The following is a 15,814-nucleotide window of genomic DNA, read 5'->3' on the forward strand; positions in this document are numbered from 1 at the left end:
GTTTCTATCTTACTCTAGCAAATCTCTTCTTATTGTTAAACTTATAATGCCCTGTTCTTAGTAAGGGTTGCACTGTTCTGCTTCTATGTGCCTCTTGGTCACCTTACTCCCTATTTTTTTGTTGTTGTTGTTAATTTGTTTTAGGTGAACCGACCCCTTTCAGTATTTCCTTAGTGCAGGCTTCGTAGTGGAGAATTCCCTCAATTTTAGTATGTCTGGAAAAGTCTTTATTTCTTTCATTTCTAAAGGAGAGCTTAGTAGGATACATTATTCTTGACTGGTAGTTCCTTTCATTTAATAGTTTGAATATTTGATTCCACTCCCTTCTGACTTGTAAGGTTTGTGTTGAGACATCCAATGATAATCTAATGGGTTTTCCTTATAGGTTACCATTTTCTTTTCCCTGGCTGTCCTGAGAATTCTTCCTTTGTCATTGATTTTTGATAATTTAATATAATGTGTCTTGGTAAAGGCGTTTTTAGGTTGAGATAATTGGGTGTTCTGTTGACTTCTTGAATTCCAAGTTCCAGGTCATTCCTCAGATTTGGGAAATTCTCGTCCACTATTTGTCTGAAAATGCTTTTTAGTCTCTGCTCCTTTTTCTTGCCTTCAGTAATGCCCATTATTCTTATGTTTCCTCTCCCGATGGTATCAGCTAGTTCTTGTATTACTCTTTCATTATTTTTCATTCTTAAGTTTCTCTCTTCTTCCTTCTGATTTATATCTAGATTTCTGTCTTCGAATTCACTGATCCTTTCTTCCATTTGGTAGACTCTATTTCCCAAGCTTGCTATTTCATTTTTCAGCTCTTTTATCTTCAGTAGTTCTATTTGGTTCTTTTTGAGGGTCTCAATCTCCTTGCTCTGTTCATCTAGCTGTTTTTGCAATTTCTGAAATTGTTGATATGACTCGGAACTCACTGAGATTTTTTAGAAGTACCATCCTGAATTCTCTGTCACTTAGGTCACATATTTCTATGTCTATAAGCTCATTTTCTGGAGATTTTTCTCTTTCTTTCTGAGATGCCTTGTCACCTTAGTTGTTCATGGTGTTTAATGGACTATTTCTTTGCCTGGGAATTAATGGAAATGTATTCTGTTGTTTTTCCACAAAGAAGAGTTATTATATAAAGGTCTCTCTTTAGCCTGCTGCAAAGAAGGCACTTTTCGTTTCAAGTAGGTGGAGTCTAAGCCTCTTGGATCCCTGCTTTATATAAAGCCTAACGTCTTTTATTTTCTTGTAGATTTTAATCACACTCATTACTCTCGGTTTCAGTCCTTGTTAGTGTTAGCAACAGTTTTGGTGGTGTTTGCTCAGATTCCCCTGGAGCTCTGCAGAGATCGATCTCAAGGGGTATGGGGAGAGGGGCCCTCTGGGTTGGGGTTAGGGCTGCGGCTCAGCCTCGGTTTTGCAACCAGGGCCAGTAGAAATCAACTGTTGTTTCTCTGCTTCTCTGCTTTCTGCCCTGATGACTGAACCCTGCTGCCGGCTGCGTAGAAAAGTCCCAGCTCTTCCAGGCAGGGCTGATCAGGCAATCACCACAACTTCACCCCTCTCCCTCCTCCTGCAAGTAGCTCCCACTGCTGCAAGAGGTAACTTCTTTATTTGTTCCAGTCCACCACCCGACACCCAGGGTTCTGACCTGTGGTAGCTCTTATGCACAGATCCCATGCTCAGACATGCTGGTGTGCAGTTTGGGTGTTTTTTTGTTCAGTTTTAGATGTTCAGCTTGTTGTTTCAAGGGGAGAGATCTGAGGACGGCTCTCACTCTGCCATGTTTTCCCAGAATATCTAGTAGAATATTATTTTTCCCCCTCTTTGGTTCCAACTCCCCGCCACCCCACTTCCACCCCTGACCCATGGATGTTGTCATTTCCTCTTAAGAACTGGATCTCTGAAGGCAGGACATCCCCTCCCACACACTTGTGGCGTGATCCGGGGCCTCGCACACCCGGGATCTGGCACTGCCGGTGCACTCGTGGGGCCTGGCGCACCCAGGGGGTCTGGCGTACCCAGGATATGGTCCATGGCTCCACATGGGGCACGAACCCAGGACCTTCTGCATGCAAGGCAGACATGCTAACCACTACACTATGGAGCCACCCTCCAGTAGAATATTTTAAATTACATACATGATTGCATTACATTTCTGTTGGACAGCTCTGATCTATAACCTACTTTATAGAACTTCAGTAAAGGCAATGTTATTATGCATGTGTGTTAGTTTTAATTACACCTTACATATTGGTATTTGAAAGCCAACATTCTAGTTATGTATCTTACGAATATTTCAAATATATTTATCAATCCCAGATGACTTATGAGGTAGACTGTATTATTGTTCCAAGTCTGTACAGCCATATTTGGAGTGTATACTTCTCACCCCATTAACTTCAGGCTTAATCATGTGATTTGCCTTGGCCAATGAAATGTGAGTGAAAATGACATATACCTCTCTGAACAAATGCTTTTTAAAAATATCATGTGATCTTCCGACTCTTTTCCTAATGCCACAAGACTAATATGTCCCATACAGGGCAGCTCCTGGAGGCTGGGTAGCAGAATAAAGACAACACAGAGTAGGGCTACAGCTGACCCTTGAGGGACAGGTAACCTAAGTGAGCAAAAAATCTTCCCCCAGAAGGTAGCCAAAAACTACGAATAGTATGGCGTCTGTTTTCCCCTCGGTCCGTAAACGGAGTTTAAATTCCTCCTGTTTGTCAGGTGAGGGCCAGAAGTTGATGCAGCTCTTCAGGAGAGACTCTGACCAACTCTAGGCAGAAATTCTGTGAGGCAGTCTGGGTTTGCTCACTGCTTGTGTTCTCAACACCAAATAATGCCTGATATATACATAGTAGATGTTCTACAAACATTTGTCGATTAAATGAATGAAGACCAGGTTTTAAAGGGCTTGAACTTGAACCTCATACATATTTGGAGACATTCTTTAAAAAGAAATTCCCACATTACTAATATAAAGTTAGGTTACAAAAATGAAAATTTATTTAGAATGAGAAAAAAATCTCCAAATATTAAAAGATTTTAGTACTAAAAAAATACTACAAATATAAAAATCTAGGAAAATAACATAGTATCTTTATTAATTGCCTGACTCATCTCTATAATACCTTTTTCCACATATTTTGGCTGCAAACTCTTTGATCTCCTCTTTACAAGACAATAGTTTTGCAATCTTATTTTCTATAGAAGGATCAGAGAGATCATTTAGTCTTTCTGTTAGCATACTTGATTTAAAAAATTATTACCAATAAATATTTAAATATTTTCCCAAAATATTCACATGATTTGTGCTTCCTCATTAATCAATCAAACAATCCATGATTGCACATTTTTAATGCATACAATGCATTATTTTTTTTTCAAACTTATACCTAATGTATTTAGCAATTGGAAAGGAAAAGGGGTAGACAAGAGGTGATTTCACATGATTAAAGAAAACATCAAAAAATTTCATTGGTAGAAATCAGAACTCGTAGTAAAGAGTATGGGGTGGAAGGCTCAGGGATGATGTTAAGATAATCCTGGTGAAGGATGATCCTTGATGGGACAACGGAAGTACTGTAGTTCCTAAGGGCGAGGAGGGGTGGGGTGTGTGTAGGCACTTAGGGCCTAGGAAACCTCCTGAAATTAAGAAGTCGGAGAGAAGGCGTGTAAGAGAGGCCTTCTCCCTCAGGGAGCGCAGGCTCTGGAGTGCGGGATGTCTTTGCTCGCGGAGGGAGACCGCATTCCTACGCGGCCTCTGGCGATCAGAGTGTCAAGGCCGCAGCCAGCCAACAAGTAAGCGATATTTGGCCCAGGGGACGCCAGTCCTTGGGCCGGAGTCATTGCTCACCAGCCTGCGAAGTGGCCAGACGGCCCTGAGAGCAAATGGAGTCCCTGGAGGGAGGTGAACACTGGTGGCGTGGAGGCAGTGAAGAGCGAGCGACTGCATACGCTGCATTATTGAGTGTGTTGCTGACAGGGAATTCCATTTTGATTAAGCTTTAATGAAAACTCACTCCTTCACTTAGTTTTACATGTCAGATGATTGGAAGAATTTTTCATACACCACGTTCTGGTACCATACGTTTTAGATGTTCTTTTACTGCCAGATACTGTAGGGTTATGTTCAAATCATCTCTGGGCCTACACCTTCATGTCATGACATGGTATGCCCACACAGTAGGTGGTGAGGATATTCTTGGAAGTGATTTCTACCCCTAAATGTCTTACTATAAATAAAAAGTTAATTATACATCCAAGTGATTAGGGACCACTTAAACCATATCCCAAAAAACCTAAATTAAGTGTATTTGCAAATTGACTTCCTTTTTGCTAAATAACTAAAATTCCTACAGCCACTATGACCCCTTGACATGAGGCAAAGCATGTTGGAGAAGAAGCTGGAGTAGAAAGAGACAGTAGTCTTTATGTGAAACCAATGCTCAGCCTTTCTCAGGCTTTTGGAAAGACCCCGTGGAAGTAAAGGAAACTGAAGCTTAAGCTTATTTAACGTCACAGGAAATCTACCTCTGATGAAGGGAGTGCAGCTCGGCAAAGCTCAGGATCCACATGGTTCACAGTGATCACATGGTCCAAAGCAGGCCATTTTCTCCACCTCTGTTCATGACAGAACACTGGCATGCGAGCACTGGACAGTGTGGGAAGAACCAGAGGTATGGATGGGCAATGTCCTTTGGCACAGACATCAGGGACAGTATTCAAGATGAGGCTTAACCAAAGGGACTTTCGAGGAAATTTGGATTAGGGGCAACTGCTGCCAGGTAGGAATTCAGCCACACGATGATCATAGCTGATAAAATGGTTTAATAATAATAATAATGGTAATAGATATTATCTGAGTCTTTGTTTTCACCTTCCTCCTCTTGATAGACAAGGAAACCCAGCCCGATAAAGGTTTTCCAAGTTCAAGTGAGGCCCCTTTTGGCAGACTTCTAGGTAGAACTAGCAGACATATTAGGAGTTTTAGGATACATGTGAAATATATGCATAGAATAAAATTCTGGAAAAATAAATAACAGATTATAAACAAGGATTAAGACAGAATAGATTTGGGTAGCTTTAATAATAATTGTTATTGCTTATCTGTATATGCTGAAATTTTTTACAAAAGACATTTACCCCTTTTGTATATTTTTATAAGTTACTTGCAAAAACATGCTAATCGTTATATGTCTAAGAAGAAATGCTTGGGTTTATCCCAAAATTTTAGGAAGTACTTGTGCAAAGCTGTGGACCTCTGTGGAAAACTGAACTGGGAGATGCACCCAGAAACAGCAAGGCTGACCCTTACTGCAGCGTGTGGGAAGATCCAGACCAAAGACCTAGAATCTGCTCCTCACTGTCTGTGGAAAGCCATTTAGGCATTTAAAACAATACTGTCAAGTTTCGGCCTCCTGGGGCAGCTCAGCCAGAACATGGGGGCATTAGACCCAAGAGGAGCTGCTAAACCAACTTGGGGCCAGGGGATGCCCACATGATCAACCCTTCCCAAGCCTACTGTGGGACAGGGTGAGACTATGGACACTGGGAATTTATCCATGGCATAATACCTAATAACTGTAGGGTTCCTTTTCCTTTAATAAGATTTCATTTTGCAGGAGGGGATGTTCTTTTTTATCTACAAGCTGTCTGGAAGGATAGATTTCCCAGGTTTCTGTTAACAGAAATGTTAACATTCAAGAAAGGTAACCAGGAACCCTTGTACTAGAGATGTCTTGGATTTAAGTGTTATCTGGTTTGTTCTATTTCCCATGCATGTATTAGGCCTGTCTATTAGCTTTAACTCCTGCTCTTCCATTACATGTAACTCAAGACTTTAGCCAAGGAAGTACCACCAGTTCCCATGTGAGCTCACAACTTGCCCTCAGCATAGAAAGACTTTCTATCCCATCTCTATAAGTCCCAATCTAAATATCCCTCAAGTGTTTGCTCAAATGCCTCCCTGATCTACATTCCTCTGAACCTCCCAAAGCACTTGATTTGAAAATTTTTAAAGCACGTATTTCTTTTTTATTTGCATTAGTCTCTACATTACACTTTGAAAAGTTTTAGCAATTGGAGTGGGAATCTAACCAAGCTTGGGCTGTATCAATAAACTCCCTTGTTAGTACTTGGATGGGAGACCACCTAGGAAGACCAGGTGCTGTAGGCGTAAAAAACTTAAAAATTAAGGGATTGTAAACTGACAAGGTCCTTGCAATCTGTGAGGTCAACCAAGGGTTGCCTCACCAAACAAACAAACAAACAAACAAACAAACTCCCTCCCTTGCTCTCTAGCTTTGATTTGAATTTGGCCAATGGGTGATCCCTGGTAGATGATCTGAGGAAAAGAGAGTTTGGAATTTGATGTTTAAATCCCTGACTTCCTCTTTGTGATATTGCTGCAGAATGGTTGCCTCTTAGACCAAAGGTTACAGCTGCTGCCAAAGCAGCCCTCTCAATATGACTTTCTTTTCTCAAGCTTCAATAAACATTCTCTCCCTTTACAACATCAAGCCAAGGATTTGTCAGTTCATATTAACTAGCTACCACTGAGGACATAAATGCCAAGAAAGGGGTAGTGCCTTTTGAGTAACTCAGCACAGGGTACTGATTCTTCATTTTAGTAGCCAGATCCCAGAGGGCATTGTATTTACCCTGTTAAAGAGTTTGAAGATGATACAGCCAGTCCTAGAATGAAACCTCATCTCTTCTTATTAACTATTCTCTTTCCAATGTCTGGTACCTACTCAGTGCTCCTAGAATACTTAATGAATAAATGAATGAACATTGAAAAACCAGCTCTGAATGAAACAGAAAGGAATAGTGATTAAAACTGATTTCCATTTTATTTTTGTATTACATGCTCACTGCCTACTTTTACAATCTATTCTTACTAAGCTTCTAGTCAGTGACCAATATATGTTTATTGACAAACAGTATGGATAACAAGGAGTTTGATGCAAAGGAGAATTATTGTCTCTAAAACTGTGAGTGAATTCATGGGCAAATCTCATGATTTGTATTGAGTTTTATGAATTTTTAAAGCTTTTATTGGAGAATTTTTCAAATAAAAAATCTGAATTTCATATTGTGAAAATATTAACTACTGAATTTTGTTATTCATAAACATATGAATTTTTTAGTTATCAAGAAGCAATATTAAAAACTGAATTAAAAAAGACAACTATTGAATAGGAAAATATATTTGCAAGCAATGCTTCTGATAAGGGTCTAATATCCAAAATATACAAAGAATTCATACAATTCAATAACAACAAAAAACAATTCAATCAAAAAATGGGCAGAGGGCCTGAATAGACACTCTCCCAAGAAGACAAACAAATGGCCAAAAAACATATGAAAAGATGCTCAATATTGCTAGCTATTAGGGAAATGCAAATCAAAACCACAATGAGATACTATCTCACACCTGTTAGAATAGCTGTTATCAACAGGACAAAGTAATAACAAGTGTTGGAGAGGATGCAGAGGAAAAGGAAACCTCATACACTGCTGGTGGGACTGCAGATTGGTACAGCCACTATGGAAAACAGTATGGAGGTTCTTCAAAAACTAAGAATTGATCTACCATATGATCCCTGCTCGGTATTTACCCCAAAGACTTGAAAACTCTAATCCAAAAAGATATTTGCACACCAATGTTCATAGCAGCATTATTTACGGTGGCCAGGACATGGAAGCAACCAAAGTGTCCCATGATAGATGATTGGCTAAAGAAGCTGTGGTACATAGATACAATGGAATATTACTCAGCCATAAGAAGAGATAAACTACTGCCATTTGTGGCAACATGGATGGACCTTGAGATAATCATGCTAAGTGAAATAAGCCAGACGGAAAAAGTTGAAAATCACATGATATCACTTTTATGTGGGATATAAACCTAAAAGCAACAAACTAACAAGACTAACAGGACTAATAAACAGAGACTCGTGGACACGGACTATAGACTAGCGGTTACCAGAGGGAGGGGGAGGAGGGAGGTAGATGGGGTAAAAGGGGTCAAATATGTCATGACAGAAAGAAATCTAACTATGGGCAGTGAACATACAATGCAAAATATATATGACTTACTGTTGAATTGTATACTTGAAACTTACTTTACTGGATTTCGTTAACCAGTGTCACCATAATTAAAAAAAAAAAAACAGAATAAGTATCTTTGAAGCCACCATAATACTCAAATCCCTCTTATGTATAGCCATAAAGACAACAAATATGCAATTAAACTATGGAATACCTAGCTGGTGAAATGTTATGTAACCAATAAAAAATTATGAAAAATGACATATGAATTGCTTATTACATTAAGTGAAAAGAGCAATGTAAAAAATATTTATATGAATGAATATACCATGTAATAAAAAAGTTCATCCAAAACTTAGGTGTAGTAAAATTTAACAGTTGTCTGGATTATTGTACTGCAAACAACTTTTCCTTTTATGTAAAAAAATTTTCCAAATTTTCTAATATAAGCATATATTATTTTCATAATGAAAAATGTTAATTGATATTAATGATTGATATTATATTGAATAAAATTTAAAAATATTTAATAAAATAAATAAGATTAATAGATATTAATTAAATATTAAATGATAGTAAAGCTATCATTTAAAACACAATTTTATTCACTAATGGAGAGAAAATATGTAGATGACAGAGAAATAAGTTAAAAAATGATTCCTTTGGACTTTAATCAAAAGGACAAATCCACTTAAATACCATTTTATACCCAAAAGTGACTTTTTCAGGTTTCTAACAAGCCTACAAAACCATTATGTAATATTTATTTTATCATTTTTGTTATTGTTTTACATTTTTATTTTACTGAAATTTTGTTATAATTAAGACACAGATGGATAGCACAATCATGATCTGTAGAGCTACTAGCCAGCTCCCTTATGATGAAGTAGCAAATGAAAAGGATTTGGATTGATAGTAAGGAAGCGTCGAGTTCATGTCTCTTATTTCCTTGTTTCTTCTGGACTACTGGAAATTTTTATCTATTGGTTTGTTGTGTTTTAGTGAGTAAGGTAAAGTTTATAGTAAGTTATTCTGTCAGGGTGAGTTGAGGTGCATGAGGTGAAAGAAAAGAGGGCTAGGGTAGTTGCTATATGTCAAAACAGAGAACTCTCCAATATCTTTGTGAAGAGTAATTGGACATTTTATACTTTTAAGCAGAAATGCTTAAAATTTTCATTTAATCTTGCAAAAACACTATTTTTGGTCATGGACTGGAGATAGGGTGGTAGCTACCTTCTTTTCAAGAAGTAGATTGTAAAATTTTGGGGAGCCTTGGGTAATGAATAGGTGATTTTAAACAATTCCCTTGAATTGATTGCAATAAAAACTTTAGTTTCCAATGTCAGAAAGAAGTAACTTGATCTTTGACTTTCAACCAGTTGACGTTACAGTTGTAGCCAGGTCCATTTGGTGAGCATGCTGAAATTTATAAGAAGATGAAAGAGAGTGGGGGATATTCTCATTTTCTCAAGTCCTAGAACATGTATGTGTGTGTATGTGTTTGTGTGTGTATGTGTTTTGGTAGCTACTATCTCTAGTAGCTAAATCTCTGATAAATTTTCAAAATGAAGTAAAATTATGACATATAATATATAATATTTATAAAATATTATTTTATATTGTGTATAAAATAAAAACATGTCTAAGATTTTATGTGACTCATTAAATAATGAGAGAAATGGGAAATTTGTTAAAATTGGTTCAAAGGAGAAGTCAAAGAACTACGAATTTATATGAAATAAAGGAATATTGGAATGAATTTACAAATGGAAGCAAAACTGGATTTTTCTATAGGAGTGGGTGGGTAGAAAAGTCAATTCAACTGCCACCAGGCAGAACTGACTTGCATGTCTACAGATGTGGAAGGCAGAATAATGCCTCCCTCTCCCAACCTCCACATCCTAATCTTCAGAATCTATAAATATGTTAGTTTACATGGCTAAGAGGAATTGTAGTTGCAGATGGAATTAACATTACTAATCAGCTGACTTTATTACAGAGAGATTATCCTGGATTATCCATGTGGGCCCAATGTAATCCCAAGTGTCCTTAAAAGTGGATAAGGAGAGGAGCATCAGAGGGAGCTGTGAACACGGAAGAATGATCAGAAAGATGCAAGATTGTAGGCTTTGAAGATGGAAAAAGGGGTCCAAGAACCCAGGCATGTTGTGGCCTCTAAAAGCTGAAAAAGGCAAGGAAATGAAATTTTCCCTCCACCCCCTAGAAAAAAGTAGAGCTCTGAAGATGCCTCAGTAGAGTGCAGTGAGACCTGTGTGGGACTTCTGGCCTCCAGAACTGTAAGTAGTAAATCTGTGTTGTTTTAAGGTACCAGGTAATTTTTTAAAGCAGCAGTAAGAAACTAACGCAATAGACAGGAATTAGTTGCATTGCTATCAGCTAATCACAATTCACAGTTTAAAAATAGCCCAGTTGAAGACAAAGGTATACACACACACACAATTAAGACCTCATACTCATGCTATATCAGTAGAGCTTACGGAGCTTACTTTTCAGGCAGCAAATAAAAGTTGAGTGACTCAGCACTTAGCAATTACAAAGATGCCCTATTCGACCACAGGATCATTCATCTCCAATGGAAGAAAAAATGAGCAAATTGATGACTTGATGGTTCGGTAGAATCTCCCTTGAAAACTGGGGAGAGCCAAACCATCAATAACTCTAGAATCAATTCTTGCTCCATCAGCCAATTTCTAGCCAAAAGGAGTAATGGCCTCTTGGTATCCAACTGCTTCAGCTTCAGGGTTTTGTTACAGCAGAATTTTCTTTCCTTCAATTAATATAAGCTGGGTAACAGGACTTGACCCTCATCCTGTAGAAACTCTTATCAAGTAGAAATCGATTGACAGACACTGGGGAAAAAAGCAAAAGTATAAAAAGCATCAGATAAAAAAATGAAGATTAAAGTGGAACTATATTGTTTTTCTTTCCTGGCATCCATAGCTCATTCTTTTCATAGCAACATTTAGAGTTTCAGATGCAGCTGATCCCACACATATTCCTCTTACTACTCCATTCAGACAAGACTGGGTGAATGGCTCAAGCCTATCTCAATGACAAGTTTAAGAATTTATGGGACCCAGATTTGACACACTGAGGATCAACTGGGATAACTATTTGAATGTATGAGGTGAGAGACACTTTCTATGAACTTGTCTTGCTAACTTGCTAGAATATGGACTGGAGTTGAGGAAGAATCAGCTTGTCAATGAAGACAACTCAGAGGGAAGTAGACATAAGAACACAGATTCTTTTGATATCATTTGTACTCCTAAGTCCAATCATGTCTATTACAAGATTATTTACCTATGGGCTTTTCAAAGTACTCAATTATTTTGCCCCCTTTCCCTCATAAGTCTGTTTGGGCTTAATTCCTGTTACTTGACACCAAGAGAGTCCTGACTAAGACAACCATGTGTGTTTGGTAAGTTATCTCACTACTGTTAAAAGATAAGCAAAGGAATATTAAATTTTTAAGAGTTTATTTGGACAAAAATCGATTCAAATCAGACAGCACCAAACCAGAAGTGGTTAGAAGCACCCCACTGACAGGAGCAAGGAGAAAGACGTTTATAGAGAAAAGGCAGAAGTAAAGCAAGAAAATTATTTAATTGGCTATAACTTAAACATTTGCCTTATCTGGAAAAATCTAGATAAATTATTTAATTGGCTATAACTTAGAAAATTATTTAATTGGCTATAACTTAAACATTTGCCTTATCTGGAAAACTCTGGGCCATTTGTAATTGGTTGTCTTTAGGTTTTGCTTTCTTAATGTTAAGGCATTTACCAGCTTAGATTTGGGTTGGCTTAAATAGGCTGAGAAGGTATTAGAACCAACTCAGTCTAATGGTTTCCATGTTTAATTAATTTAACACTATCAAACAGACTGATCAAAGAAGAAAGTAAAAAAATACCTTCGGTCGGGGGCAAGTAAGACAAATTCCAATTGCTAAACAAAAACAAAAAAAGGAAAGGGGATTAAATATAATTCATACATTAAACATAATACAAAACAAAAACTATTCATGATATTTCTTGCAGAAGAAAAATGATAATCATTGCATTCAATAGTTAACATGAACCACTGAAAGCTCTTACAGAAACAAATATCCTGGCAAAGTGGCTTTGACTTCTACCATGACCTTGGTATATTTTATACTGTCTGTAAGTATAAAATATCAACTTTTGTGACATTTGTACCCCTGGGAATACAAAAAAATATTCTAAAAGATGAAATGACACTGATATTTTTAATGGAATGAACCACACTCTAACTTCCATGTATTTACTTTTCAAAAAGTTATCTTTTTGAGAACTTATCACACTGATTCTTTCCCTCCTCCTTTTTCACATTTTGAAAGGCATCCTACTCAAAGTTCTAAATCTTAGTAGCTATTCAGTTTACAGCCAAACCACCCTGAATGTGCCCGATCTCCTATGATCTCGGAAGCTAAGCAAGGTCTGGCCTGGTTAGTTCTTGGATGAGAGACCACCTAAGAATACCAGGTGCTGTTAGGTGTTTAAAAAAAAAAAATTAAAAATAAATAAATCTTAGTAGCTGTTCAAATTTCCCACTGCAGTAAAGGAACTATTTGGAATATCAGGTTAGGTAATGAGGAAAAAAAATAAGACTCTAATAACTGGAACAAATCCATTTGCAATCCAGGCAACTTCCATAGGGAAGGAAGAATATCTTTTCCCCTTATCTATCTTAGGTTCATTGGCTGGGGTGCTGTAAATTAGACTGACATAAGACAGTAGTAACAAGAGAAAAATAAACCAAAGTTTATTAACATGTGCATGATGCATATACATGAGAGTACCTAGCAAAGAGTAACTCAAAGGGATGGTTAGAATTTGGGCTTATGTAGCATCTTAACAAAAGAATAATACATTTTAAAAGAAGTGACAAGACAAAAGAAAAGAACTTTGAGTTTCTAGGGTGAAAAATTGTGGGAAGACAAATACATAGAATTAATAGAAGGTAAGGGTTAGTTAGTTAAGTTGGTTATGTAGATTGCTTTGTTGCCATCTCTGGGCTGATAAGGATAACTTTTGCCACTTTTGATAGAAAGAGGAGGGGACCAACTTTACAAATTTATGTCCTGTTCTTAGGCAAACAAGGAAAGGGCAGAGAGCTTTTCTTGTAGCTGCTGCTTCTCAACTGCCTTCAGCTTAAAATAATCCTTACGCCAAAGTGGCATATTTTGCTACCAGTCACTTTAAATTTTATTTGTTCTCAACACTACTGGAGGACCAAACTGATTTGTCAGTTGATCAATCATTAAATATAATACTTGATAGCAAAGTACTACATAATTTTTGGCATATTAAAACTCGGAAGGCATTACATTGCTATAACAAGAGTACTTCTATTCTCTTCTAAACTTTTTAATACGAGAAATTTAGAGATGAGATCAGAGAATAATTGAATGAGTACACATCTTTCACGTTGATTCAACGATTATTTATATTTTGCTATACTTGCTTCTGTTTTATCTGTTCATTCATCTACCTAGATACTTTTTATGTGCTGAAACTTTTGAATGTAAGTTGCATACATCCTAAAACTTTACCTCTAAGTCACACACCCCTTAAAAAATTAACAATAACAACATAATGTCAACTAATATCCATCTCATATTCAATATCTATAATTATTCCCAAATTTATTTTATTGTGGTTTCCCAATTCTAGAATCAAGACAATTAAACCATGTACTTGGTTGTTATTGACTTTGTACATTTAAAAAATTTGAAATAGCTCTTCCACCTTGTATAATACTTTTAGAGTCCAAGCCAGTTATTTTATAGAAGGGCCTGCATTTTGATTTTTGTCTCATGGTATTGTTTTACTTGTTACTCTGTCTCTTTACATTATCTGGAAATTGGAAATTAGGACTTGAAGGGCTCGACTAGATTCAGAGTAAACATTCTGCCAAGATTTTCTTATAGGGAATATTGTGAATATTGTATTACATCGCATCAGGAGACAGTGTCAAAATAACCCACTATATTCGTGACACTAAATTTGATTTATTGGTAAAGGTTTTAACGTCCATGTTGCTCCATGGAGAAAGACTTATCTTTCCTTTTGTAATTAGTTTTTTAAAAAATCTCTGGAGCGATACTTTGGAACTGTGGCAATATTGTACACCCATCTACATTTCACTCAATGGTTTTAGCATCCACTGAAGAGTCTATTATTACTATTATTTTATGACCATTTTTAATGTATTTATTTTTAACTGACTAGTTAAATTTTTTTAATTATAAATACTGTATATAAGACCATCAACCAAAAGTCCTCCAGCCTCTTCTACTCTGTTGTTAATTTCTCATGTTTTTTTCTTGAAACTTATGATCTTGATATGAACATAAAATCACCAAATTCTAATAGAAAAGAGGATTAAATAAGTGCCTTAATATAATAAGAATATAGTCAGGGGGCTCAACGGGGTATTTTTCTGATGGGAAAAGGAGAGATTATTGGCAACAGCGTTACTGGGCAGTAGGATTGAGTGGGCATTAAAGTTTAAGAAAAATTCAGATACTTAAAGGAAGTGGAGGGAAGGGCTGGGAGAATATCATGAACAATGGCACATAGTGGTATGCTGGAACCAGCTCATATTGGCTTGCAAGAACTGATTGTTAAGTTTTGAAGAATTTTGTAAGTTGTTTGTTATGCACGACTATTATTAAATTGTATAAATTTACAATGAGTTATATTAAAAACAGATAACAAATATTCAAAACTCATTAATTCCTAATTATTTTTACTCTATCTTACCATTATCTGTGTTCTTGAGGTTATTAATGTGTACTGAATCTGCATGACAGTAATATATAATAGTATGCTACACACGTCTCTTACCAACTCCATGTTAGTGATGTTATGTTAGTAATTGAAATAGGTCATGGTGGGAGCATATTAACCATGGCAGTATAGGCAAACACTACAAACCATGGTTTCATTTATTGTTTCATTGATTGTTTAGATTTAAAAGTGATGGAGAGAATGTTAATAATACAGATTAAACTTAAAAGTGCATTATGTCTGTAGCTGTTACATTATGAATAGCACTTCAAAATTCAGTAAATATTCTTCAGTATTCAAAAACTATATTCAGTCCAACAAAGAAGTTGATCATATCATTGTTGAAAGAATGAAGTGTCAATATATGTCTTAGTTGTTTCACTTTCATCTTATTCCTTAACAAAAATATCAAGCGATATTCATTGAATTACAGTGGTTCATCAATTGCAACCATATGTTGCTATGGATACAAGAGTTCAGCAAAAATCAACAAAAATATTGTGTGAGATCAATTGGCTATATGGAATGTACAAGAGGACATTTTATATTTTAGTATTTTTGTAATAAGAGGATCTTTTAAATCATCCCTCCAAAATTGATATTTTGAAGCCCTAACCCCCAATGTGACTATGTTTGGAGATAGGGTCTTTAGGTGGTAATTAAGGGTATATGAGGTCATAAGGATGGTGTTATTAAAAAAGGAAGAGAGATCTCTCTCTCATTCCCTCCCTTTCCTCACAGACACACCCACCCAGGAAAGGCCATGTGAGCACTCTGTGAAAAGGCAGCCAACTACAAGTCAAGAGAAGAGTCTTCAGAATAAAACTTACTTGCTGGCACCTTGATGTTGGACTTTCCAGCCTCTAGAACTGTGAGATATAAACGTTGTTTAACCTACCCTGCCTGTCACATTGTTATGGCAGCC

General features: G+C 36.7%; 1 non-coding gene and 1 pseudogene across 1 annotated transcript; one reads left to right on the plus strand and one right to left on the minus strand.

Annotated features, from left to right (window-relative positions):
* Window positions 1-2,027: 2,027 nt before the first annotated feature.
* TRNAA-UGC lies at window positions 2,028-2,101 on the minus strand. Its single transcript has one exon. It is a non-coding gene; the product is annotated as a tRNA-Ala (tRNA).
* Window positions 2,102-12,472: 10,371 nt separating this feature from the next.
* Window positions 12,473-12,591, plus strand: LOC112471569 (annotated as a pseudogene).
* The last annotated feature ends 3,223 nt before the right edge of the window (window positions 12,592-15,814 follow it).

The sequence above is a fragment of the Pteropus alecto genome, unplaced genomic scaffold (genome assembly GCF_000325575.1).
Source record: "Pteropus alecto unplaced genomic scaffold, ASM32557v1 scaffold57, whole genome shotgun sequence".
NCBI classification, from domain to species: Eukaryota; Metazoa; Chordata; class Mammalia; order Chiroptera; family Pteropodidae; genus Pteropus; species Pteropus alecto.